The sequence below is a fragment of the Syngnathus floridae genome, unplaced genomic scaffold, assembly GCF_059516105.1.
Source record: "Syngnathus floridae isolate MCC-2025c unplaced genomic scaffold, RoL_Sflo_1.0 HiC_scaffold_46, whole genome shotgun sequence".
Taxonomy (NCBI): Eukaryota; Metazoa; Chordata; class Actinopteri; order Syngnathiformes; family Syngnathidae; genus Syngnathus; species Syngnathus floridae.
Window position 1 is genome coordinate 157,606 of NW_028284075.1, and position 9,684 is coordinate 167,289.

Sequence of the window (9,684 nt, forward strand, 5' to 3'; positions counted from 1 at the left end):
TTGGTGAAATGAATGAGATGTTTAAGACACCATCGTTCTGTCTCTATGTAGATGAAGGTAAATAATCGATTGCTGAAGGTCCAAAGGTGTTGTGATAAACAAATAAACATATTAGTGATTAGTGACATATTTGTGATAAACATATTAGGCAGGATAATCACATATGTTAACGTGACTGCCCACACTGTATTTATTTATGGTTATTTGTTAAATCGAGTACTGTTAGACATGAAATAGGAAGTGTTTAACATAAATGGAAGACGAAAGGGGTACTCACCATTGTAGCTCCTGCTGGTCAATGATACGAGCCTCTTCTTGCAGTGGAAAACATACAGCCAACAAACACCGTGGAACCTAAAGGAATGAAATTAAACATTAACATTTAGCCTCAACCAACATTCACAGATACAACGCAACGCAAACTACACAAACGTAAATCTTTTTAAACACAATGAGTTGTACTTACCGTGTACGCTCTAGACGGTCCACTTGCAAGCGGAAAATAAAGATATTTCTGTTGATAATCGTCGTGTTTGTATCCGGTGTCTCGCTCAAGGCCATTGCGCCCACAGATTTGAATTTTGGCGAGAGTTCAGCCTATTGACGTCATTTCCGCGGTGTAATACCCGCATATCTGAAACGGCAAAGTTAAGAGTAGAGTTAAATAAAGTTTTTAGTCAACGCAATAATTTACAACCGTTGACCAGTCGAAATAATCGTCGAAATTTGGCGTCTGTGGCTGGAAGCAGACGCCGAGTTCGACATTCCTCCCAAACGCCACACTCCCTCGCTTTTCAGGGCTAAAAAAAAACAGTTGTAATTACCTTGTACGCTCTAGACGGTCAAGTTGCAAGCTGAAAACAAAAATATTTGCCTTGTTAGTCATCGTGTTACTAACAGCTGTGTCTTGTTTGCCAGAACTGCCGCTTTCCTACTTCCTGTTGCAAGCCACGCCCACGGATTATAATTTTGCCGTGAGTTCCGCCTATTGACGTCATGTCCGCGTCACATGACTGCGACGTAATATTATCTAAAACTGTTTGTGCGGTATTGTGTTGTTCTGTGCGGTATTGTGTTATTCTGTGCGGCGTCGTGTTGTTCTGTGCGGCGTCGTGTTGTTCAGTGCGACGTCGTGTTGTTCAGTGCGGCATGGTGTTGTTCAGTGCGGCATGGTGTTGTTCAGTGCGGCATGGTGTTGTTCAGTGCGGCATAATGTTGTTCAGTGCGGCATGGTGTTGTTCAGTGCGGCATGGTGTTGTTCAGTGCGGCATGGTGTTGTTCAGTGCGGCATAATGTTGTTCAGTGCGCCATAATGTTGTTCAGTGCGGCATGGTGTTGTTCAGTGCGGGATGGTGTTGTTCAGTGCAGGATGGTGTTGTTCAGTGCGGCATGGTGTTGTTCAATGCGGCATGGTGTTGTTCAGTGCGGGATGGTGTTGTTCAGTGCGGCATGGTGTTGTTCAATGCGGCATGGTGTTGTTCAGTGCGGGATGGTGTTGTTCAGTGCAGGATGGTGTTGTTCAGTGCGGCATGGTGTTGTTCAGTGCGGAATGGTGTTGTTCAGTGCGGCATGGTGTTGTTCAGTGCGGCATGGTGTTGTTCAGTGCAGGATGGTGTTGTTCAATGCGGGATCGTGTTGTTCAGTGCGGCATGGTGTTGTTCAGTGCGGCATGGTGTTGTTCAGTGCGGCATAATGTTGTTCAGTGCGGCATGGTGTTGTTCAGTGCGGCAGGGTGTTGTTCAGTGCGGCATGGTGTTGTTCAGTGCGGCATGGTGTTGTTCAGTGCGGCATAATGTTGTCCAGTGCGCCATAATGTTGTTCAGTGCGGCATGGTGTTGTTTAGTGCGGGATGGTGTTGTTCAGTGCAGGATGGTGTTGTTCAGTGCGGCATGGTGTTGTTCAATGCGGCATGGTGTTGTTCAGTGCGGGATGGTGTTGTTCAGTGCGGCATGGTGTTGTTCAGTGCGGCATAATGTTGTTCAGTGCGGCATGGTGTTGTTCAGTGCGGCATGGTGTTGTTCAGTGCGGCATGGTGTTGTTCAGTGAGGCATGGTGTTGTTCAGTGCGGAATGGTGTTGTTCAGTGCGGCATGGTGTTGTTCAGTGCGGGATGGTGTTGTTCAATGCGGGATCGTGTTGTTCAGTGCGGGGTGGTGTTGTTCAGTGCAGGATGGTGTTGTTCAGTGCAGGATGGTGTTGTTCAGTGCGGCATGGTGTTGTTCAATGCAGGATCGTGTTGTTCAGTGCAGCATAATGTTGTTCAGTGCAGCATGGTGTTGTTCAGTGCGGCATGGTGTTGTTCAATGCGGCATGGTGTTGTTCAGTGCGGGATGGTGTTGTTCAGTGCGGCATGGTGTTTTTCAGTGCGGCATAATGTTGTTCAGTGCGGCATGGTGTTGTTCAGTGCGGCATGGTGTTGTTCAGTGCAGGATGGTGTTGTTCAGTGCGGCATGGTGTTGTTCAATGCAGGATGGTGTTGTTCAGTGCGGCATGGTGTTTTTCAGTGCGGCATAATGTTGTTCAGTGCGGCATGGTGTTGTTCAGTGCGGCATGGTGTTGTTCAGTGCAGGATGGTGTTGTTCAGTGCGGCATGGTGTTGTTCAATGCAGGATCGTGTTGTTCAGTGCAGCATAATGTTGTTCAGTGCAGCATGGTGTTGTTCAGTGCGGCATGGTGTTGTTCAATGCGGCATGGTGTTGTTCACTGCGGGATGGTGTTGTTCAATGCGGGATCGTGTTGTTCAGTGCGGCATAATGTTGTTCAGTGCAGCATGGTGTTGTTCAGTGCGGCATGGTGTTGTTCAGTGCGACATAATGTTGTTTAGTGCGGCATAATGTTGTTCAGTGCGGCATAATGTTGTTCAGTGCGGCATGGTGTTGTTCAGTGCGGCATGGTGTTGTTCAGTGCGGCATGGTGTTGTTCAGTGCAGGATGGTGTTGTTCAGTGCGGCATGGTGTTGTTTAATGCGGCATGGTGTTGTTCAGTGCGGGATGGTGTTGTTCAGTGCAGGATGGTGTCGTTCAGTGCGGCATGGTGTTGTTCAGTGCGGAATGGTGTTGTTCAGTGCGGCATGGTGTTGTTCAGTGCGGCATGGTGTTGTTCAGTGCAGGATGGTGTTGTTCAATGCGGGATCGTGTTGTTCAGTGCGGCATGGTGTTGTTCAGTGCGGCATGGTGTTGTTCAGTGCGGCATAATGTTGTTCAGTGCGGCATGGTGTTGTTCAGTGCGGCATGGTGTTGTTCAGTGCGGCATGGTGTTGTTCAGTGCGGCATGGTGTTGTTCAGTGCGGCATAATGTTGTCCAGTGCGCCATAATGTTGTTCAGTGCGGCATGGTGTTGTTTAGTGCGGGATGGTGTTGTTCAGTGCAGGATGGTGTTGTTCAGTGCGGCATGGTGTTGTTCAATGCGGCATGGTGTTGTTCAGTGCGGGATGGTGTTGTTCAGTGCGGCATGGTGTTGTTCAGTGCGGCATAATGTTGTTCAGTGCGGCATGGTGTTGTTCAGTGCGGCATGGTGTTGTTCAGTGCGGCATGGTGTTGTTCAGTGCGGCATGGTGTTGTTCAGTGCGGAATGGTGTTGTTCAGTGCGGCATGGTGTTGTTCAGTGCGGGATGGTGTTCAATGCGGGATCGTGTTGTTCAGTGCGGGGTGGTGTTGTTCAGTGCAGGATGGTGTTGTTCAGTGCAGGATGGTGTTGTTCAGTGCGGCATGGTGTTGTTCAATGCAGGATCGTGTTGTTCAGTGCAGCATAATGTTGTTCAGTGCAGCATGGTGTTGTTCAGTGCGGCATGGTGTTGTTCAATGCGGCATGGTGTTGTTCAGTGCGGGATGGTGTTGTTCAGTGCGGCATGGTGTTTTTCAGTGCGGCATAATGTTGTTCAGTGCGGCATGGTGTTGTTCAGTGCGGCATGGTGTTGTTCAGTGCGACATAATGTTGTTCAGTGCGGCATAATGTTGTTCAGTGCGGCATGGTGTTGTTCAGTGCGGCATGGTGTTGTTCAGTGCGGCATGGTGTTGTTCAGTGCGGCATGGTGTTGTTCAGTGCAGGATGGTGTTGTTCAGTGCAGGATGGTGTTGTTCAATGCGGCATGGTGTTGTTCAGTGCGGGATGGTGTTGTTCAGTGCAGGATGGTGTTGTTCAGTGCGGCATGGTGTTGTTCAGTGCGGAATGGTGTTGTTCAGTGCGGCATGGTGTTGTTCAGTGCGGCATGGTGTTGTTCAGTGCAGGATGGTGTTATTCAATGCGGGATGGTGTTGTTCAGTGCGGGATGGTGTTGTTCAGTGCAGGATGGTGTTGTTCAGTGCGGCATGGTGTTGTTCAATGCGGCATGGTGTTGTTCAGTGCAGGATGGTGTTGTTCAGTGCGGCATGGTGTTGTTCAATGCGGCATGGTGTTGTTCAATGCGGCATGGTGTTGTTCAGTGCGGCATGGTGTTGTTCAGTGCGGCATGGTGTTGTTCAGTGCAGCGTAATGTTGTTCAGTGCGGCATGGTGTTGTTCAGTGCGGAATGGTGTTGTTCAGTGCAGGATGGTGTTGTTCAGTGCGGCATGGTGTTGTTCAGTGCGGCATAATGTTGTCCAGTGCGCCATAATGTTGTTCAGTGCGGCATAATGTTGTTCAGTGCGGCATGGTGTTGTTCAGTGCGGCATGGTGTTGTTCAGTGCGGCATGGTGTTGTTCAGTGCGGCATGGTGTTGTTCAGTGCGGCATAATGTTGTCCAGTGCGCCATAATGTTGTTCAGTGCGGCATGGTGTTGTTTAGTGCGGGATGGTGTTGTTCAGTGCAGGATGGTGTTGTTCAGTGCGGCATGGTGTTGTTCAATGCGGCATGGTGTTGTTCAGTGCGGGATGGTGTTGTTCAGTGCGGCATGGTGTTGTTCAGTGCGGCATAATGTTGTTCAGTGCGGCATGGTGTTGTTCAGTGCGGCATGGTGTTGTTCAGTGCGGCATGGTGTTGTTCAGTGCGGCATGGTGTTGTTCAGTGCGGAATGGTGTTGTTCAGTGCGGCATGGTGTTGTTCAGTGCGGGATGGTGTTCAATGCGGGATCGTGTTGTTCAGTGCGGGGTGGTGTTGTTCAGTGCAGGATGGTGTTGTTCAGTGCAGGATGGTGTTGTTCAGTGCGGCATGGTGTTGTTCAATGCAGGATCGTGTTGTTCAGTGCAGCATAATGTTGTTCAGTGCAGCATGGTGTTGTTCAGTGCGGCATGGTGTTGTTCAATGCGGCATGGTGTTGTTCAGTGCGGGATGGTGTTGTTCAGTGCGGCATGGTGTTTTTCAGTGCGGCATAATGTTGTTCAGTGCGGCATGGTGTTGTTCAGTGCGGCATGGTGTTGTTCAGTGCGACATAATGTTGTTCAGTGCGGCATAATGTTGTTCAGTGCGGCATGGTGTTGTTCAGTGCGGCATGGTGTTGTTCAGTGCGGCATGGTGTTGTTCAGTGCGGCATGGTGTTGTTCAGTGCAGGATGGTGTTGTTCAGTGCAGGATGGTGTTGTTCAATGCGGCATGGTGTTGTTCAGTGCGGGATGGTGTTGTTCAGTGCAGGATGGTGTTGTTCAGTGCGGCATGGTGTTGTTCAGTGCGGAATGGTGTTGTTCAGTGCGGCATGGTGTTGTTCAGTGCGGCATGGTGTTGTTCAGTGCAGGATGGTGTTGTTCAATGCGGGATGGTGTTGTTCAGTGCGGGATGGTGTTGTTCAGTGCAGGATGGTGTTGTTCAGTGCGGCATGGTGTTGTTCAATGCGGCATGGTGTTGTTCAGTGCAGGATGGTGTTGTTCAGTGCGGCATGGTGTTGTTCAATGCGGCATGGTGTTGTTCAATGCGGCATGGTGTTGTTCAGTGCGGCATGGTGTTGTTCAGTGCGGCATGGTGTTGTTCAGTGCAGCGTAATGTTGTTCAGTGCGGCATGGTGTTGTTCAGTGCGGAATGGTGTTGTTCAGTGCGGCATGGTGTTGTTCAGTGCAGGATGGTGTTGTTCAGTGCGGCATGGTGTTGCTCAGTGCGGCATGGTGTTGTTCAGTGCGGGATGGTGTTGTTCATTGCGGCATGGTGTTGTTCAGTGCGGCATGGTGTTGTTCAGTGCGGCATGGTGTTGTTCAGTGCGGCATAATGTTGTTCAGTGCGCCATAATGTTGTTCAGTGCGGCATGGTGTTGTTCAGTGCGGGATGGTGTTGTTCAGTGCAGGATGGTGTTGTTCAGTGCGGCATGGTGTTGTTCAGTGCGGCATAATGTTGTTTAGTGCGGCATAATGTTGTTCAGTGCGGCATAATGTTGTTCAGTGCGGGATGGTGTTGTTCATTGCGGCATGGTGTTGTTCAGTGCGGCATGGTGTTGTTCAGTGCGGCATGGTGTTGTTCAGTGCGGGATGGTGTTGTTCAGTGCAGGATGGTGTTGTTCAGTGCGGCATGGTGTTGTTCAGTGCGGCATGGTGTTGTTCATTTCGGCATAATGTTGTTCAGTGCGGCATAATGTTGTTTAGTGCGGCATGGTGTTGTTCAGTGCGGGATGGCGTTGTTCAGTGCGTTATAATGTTGTTCAGTGCGGCATGGTGTTGTTCAGTGCGGCATGGTGTTGTTCAGTGCGGCATGGTGTTGTTCAGTGCGGCATAATGTTGTTCAGTGCGGCATAATGTTGTTCAGTGCGGCATGGTGTTGTTCAGTGCGGGATGGTGTTGTTCAGTGCGGGATGGTGTTGTTCAGTGCGGCATGGTGTTGTTCAGTGCGGCATGGTGTTCAATGCGGAATGGTGTTGTTCAGTGCAGGATGGTGTTGTTCAGTGCGGCATGGTGTTGTTCAGTGCGGCATAATGTTGTTCAGTGCGGCATGGTGTTGTTCAGTGCGGCATGGTGTTGTTCAGTGCGGCATGGTGTTGTTCAGTGCGGCATAATGTTGTTCAGTGCGGCATGGTGTTGTTCAGTGCGGCATGGTGTTGTTCAATGCGGCATAATGTTCAGTGCGGCATAATGTTGTTCAGTGCGGCATGGTGTTGTTCAGTGCGGGATGGTGTTGTTCAGTGCAGGATGGTGTTGTTCAGTGCGGCATGGTGTTCAGTGCGGGATGGTGTCTTTCAGTGCGGCATGGTGTCGTTCAGTGCGGCATGGTGTCTTTCAGTGCGGCATGGTGTCGTTCAGTGAGGCATGGTGTTGTTCAGTGCGGCATGGTGTTGTTTAGTGCGGCATGGTGTTGTTCAGTGCGGGATGGTGTTGTTCAGTGTGGCATGGTGTTCAGTGCGGCATGGTGTTGTTCAGTGCGGTATCGTGCTGTTCAGTGCGGTATCGTGTTTCTCAGTGCGGTATCGTGTTGTTCAGTGCAGTATCGTTGTGTTGTTCGTATTGTGTTTAACACTTAGCCTCTAACACTTAGCCTCTAACACTTAGCCTCTAGCATCTAGAAGGTAAATAAATAGGAAGGAAGGACTCACCGGTGACGTCTTCGCCCACGTCCAAGCGTTGTACTTTGTATTTTCATCCTTCTGACAGTGGAAAACATAGCCAACAAACACCGTGGAACCTAAACGAATGAAAGAAAACTATCATTTGGCCACAACCAACATTCACAGATACAACACAATGTGACGTGCGGGGTTGAGGTTAAAGGTTGAGTGAAGGGCCCTCGTTTTAAACTACTTTTTTGAAAAGGATTGGGAACAAGTAAGACGTATTTAATTTATTTAATGGGAAGTAGTAAGAGCTATTGAATTTAATCTATGTATTATATTCTATTGTATTGTATTCTGTTGTATTCTTTTGGATTGTATTCACACTAACCCCACTAAAACTTCAGCCCACAAAAACTCGCCTCTGGCGCCTAGCCTCTGGCACTTAGCCTCTAACACTTAGCCTTTAACACTTAGCCTTTAACACTTAGCCTTTAACACTTAGCCTAGAAGGTGAATAAATAGGGTTAAAGGTTGAGTGAAGGGACCTCGTTTTAAACTACTTTTTTGTAAAGGAGTGGGAACAAGTAAGACGTATTTAATTTATTTAATGGGAAGTAGTAAGACTTATTAAATTTATTTAATCTACTTTTCTTCCCAGGCAAAATTTGATGTGCTGCAATTCCAAATTTCCAAAGTGAATGAAGGAATGAAGTCCTTTAAATTATGATTTTGTATAAATACTAGGCATTAACACAAAATCGACGGCACAAAATGGGCAGACTTTACTTGTTTGAAAAGGACTGGTTACAAGACAGACTTTTTTAATTTATTTAATGGGAAGAAGACTTATTTAGTTTAATTGATCTATTTTTGTTCCCTGGCAAAATTCGATTTGCTGCAATTCCAAATTTCCAAAGTGAATGAAGGAAAGAAGTCGTTTAAATTATGATTTTGTTTAAATACTAGGCATAGACACAAAATCTACGGCACAAAATGGGCAGACTTTACTTGTTTGAAGAGGACTGGTTACAAGACAGACTTTTCTGATTTATTTAATGGGAAGAAGACTTATTTAGTTTATTTAATCTATTTTTGTTCCCTGGCAAAATTGGATTTGCTGAAATTGTATTTTGCCAAATCTTGCCTTGAGACCTGATAGGAAGTATTAAACGCTTAGTTAAATCAATACAAGTTGGTAATAAGAGCGAGTAATGTTGGTTGAACCGATGAATGAAGGTTGAAAGCAATTTAAATTATGACTTTGTATAAATACTAGATATTAACAGAACATCTACTGCGCGAAATGGGCAGAGTTTACTTGTTTGAGAAGGAGTGGCTTATTCAAAACTAAGATTTATTTAATCTGTTTGTTCCCAGGCAAAATTGGATGTGATGCAATTCCAAATTTCACCACATGATGGTGCCCAATTTTGACTTCATAGGACATATTAAACACTTAGCTTGTTATTATGTTCAAGGTAATCAGATTTGTTTATTATTCTAATGGCCTCTTCAAAACTATTCTGGATTACTACTTTGGATCTATTCTACATTACTTGGCAACAACATACTCTGTAACAGATTAGGCAGTATAATCATATCTGTTAACTTGAGAGTGCCCACACTCAATCTACTTATCGTGATGTGTTAAATCAATTACTGTTAGACATTATTTGTCTGATAATCTACCAAATCTTTGAATTGAAGAATTTGTGATTTAATTAATAGCTTGTTGTTATGTTAAGGGTAATCAGACTTGTATATAATTCTAATGGCCTTCTTTTGAAAACTATTCTGAATTACAACTTTGGATCTTATATTACTTTGCAACAATCTACTCCGTGACAGATTAGGCAGTATAATCACATATGTTAACTTCAGTGCCCACACTGTATTTATTTATGGTTATTTGTTAAATCAAGTACTGTTAGACATGAAATAGGAAGTGTTTAACATAAATGTTATGGCTACTCACCATTGTAGCTCGCTCCTGGTCAATGATACGAGCCTCTTCTTGCAGTGGAAAACTTGCAGCCAACAAACACCGTGGAACCTAAAGGAATGAAATTAAACATTAACATTTCGCCTCGACCAATTTTCACACGTACAACGCAACGCGGCTACACTTCTGCTATTACAAACGTAAATCTCCTTAACCACAATGAGTGTTACTTACCGTGTACGCTCTAGACGGTCCAGTTGCAAGCAGAAAATAAAGATATTTCTGTTGATAATCGTCGCTGCTCAGTGGCTCACGGCCATCGCGCCAACAGATTTGAATTTTGGCGGAGGTTCGGGCAATTACGTC

At 46.6% G+C, this 9,684-nt stretch overlaps 1 long non-coding RNA gene across 1 annotated transcript; it reads right to left on the reverse strand.

Annotated features, from left to right (window-relative positions):
* Positions 1–470: 470 nt before the first annotated feature.
* On the reverse strand, positions 471–9,430 carry LOC148378413 (uncharacterized). Its single transcript, XR_015855909.1, has 4 exons — positions 9,352–9,430; positions 7,419–7,507; positions 825–854; positions 471–634 (listed from the first exon to the last, which is right to left on the reverse strand). It is a non-coding gene; the product is annotated as an uncharacterized LOC148378413 (long non-coding RNA).
* Positions 9,431–9,684: the final 254 nt, after the last annotated feature.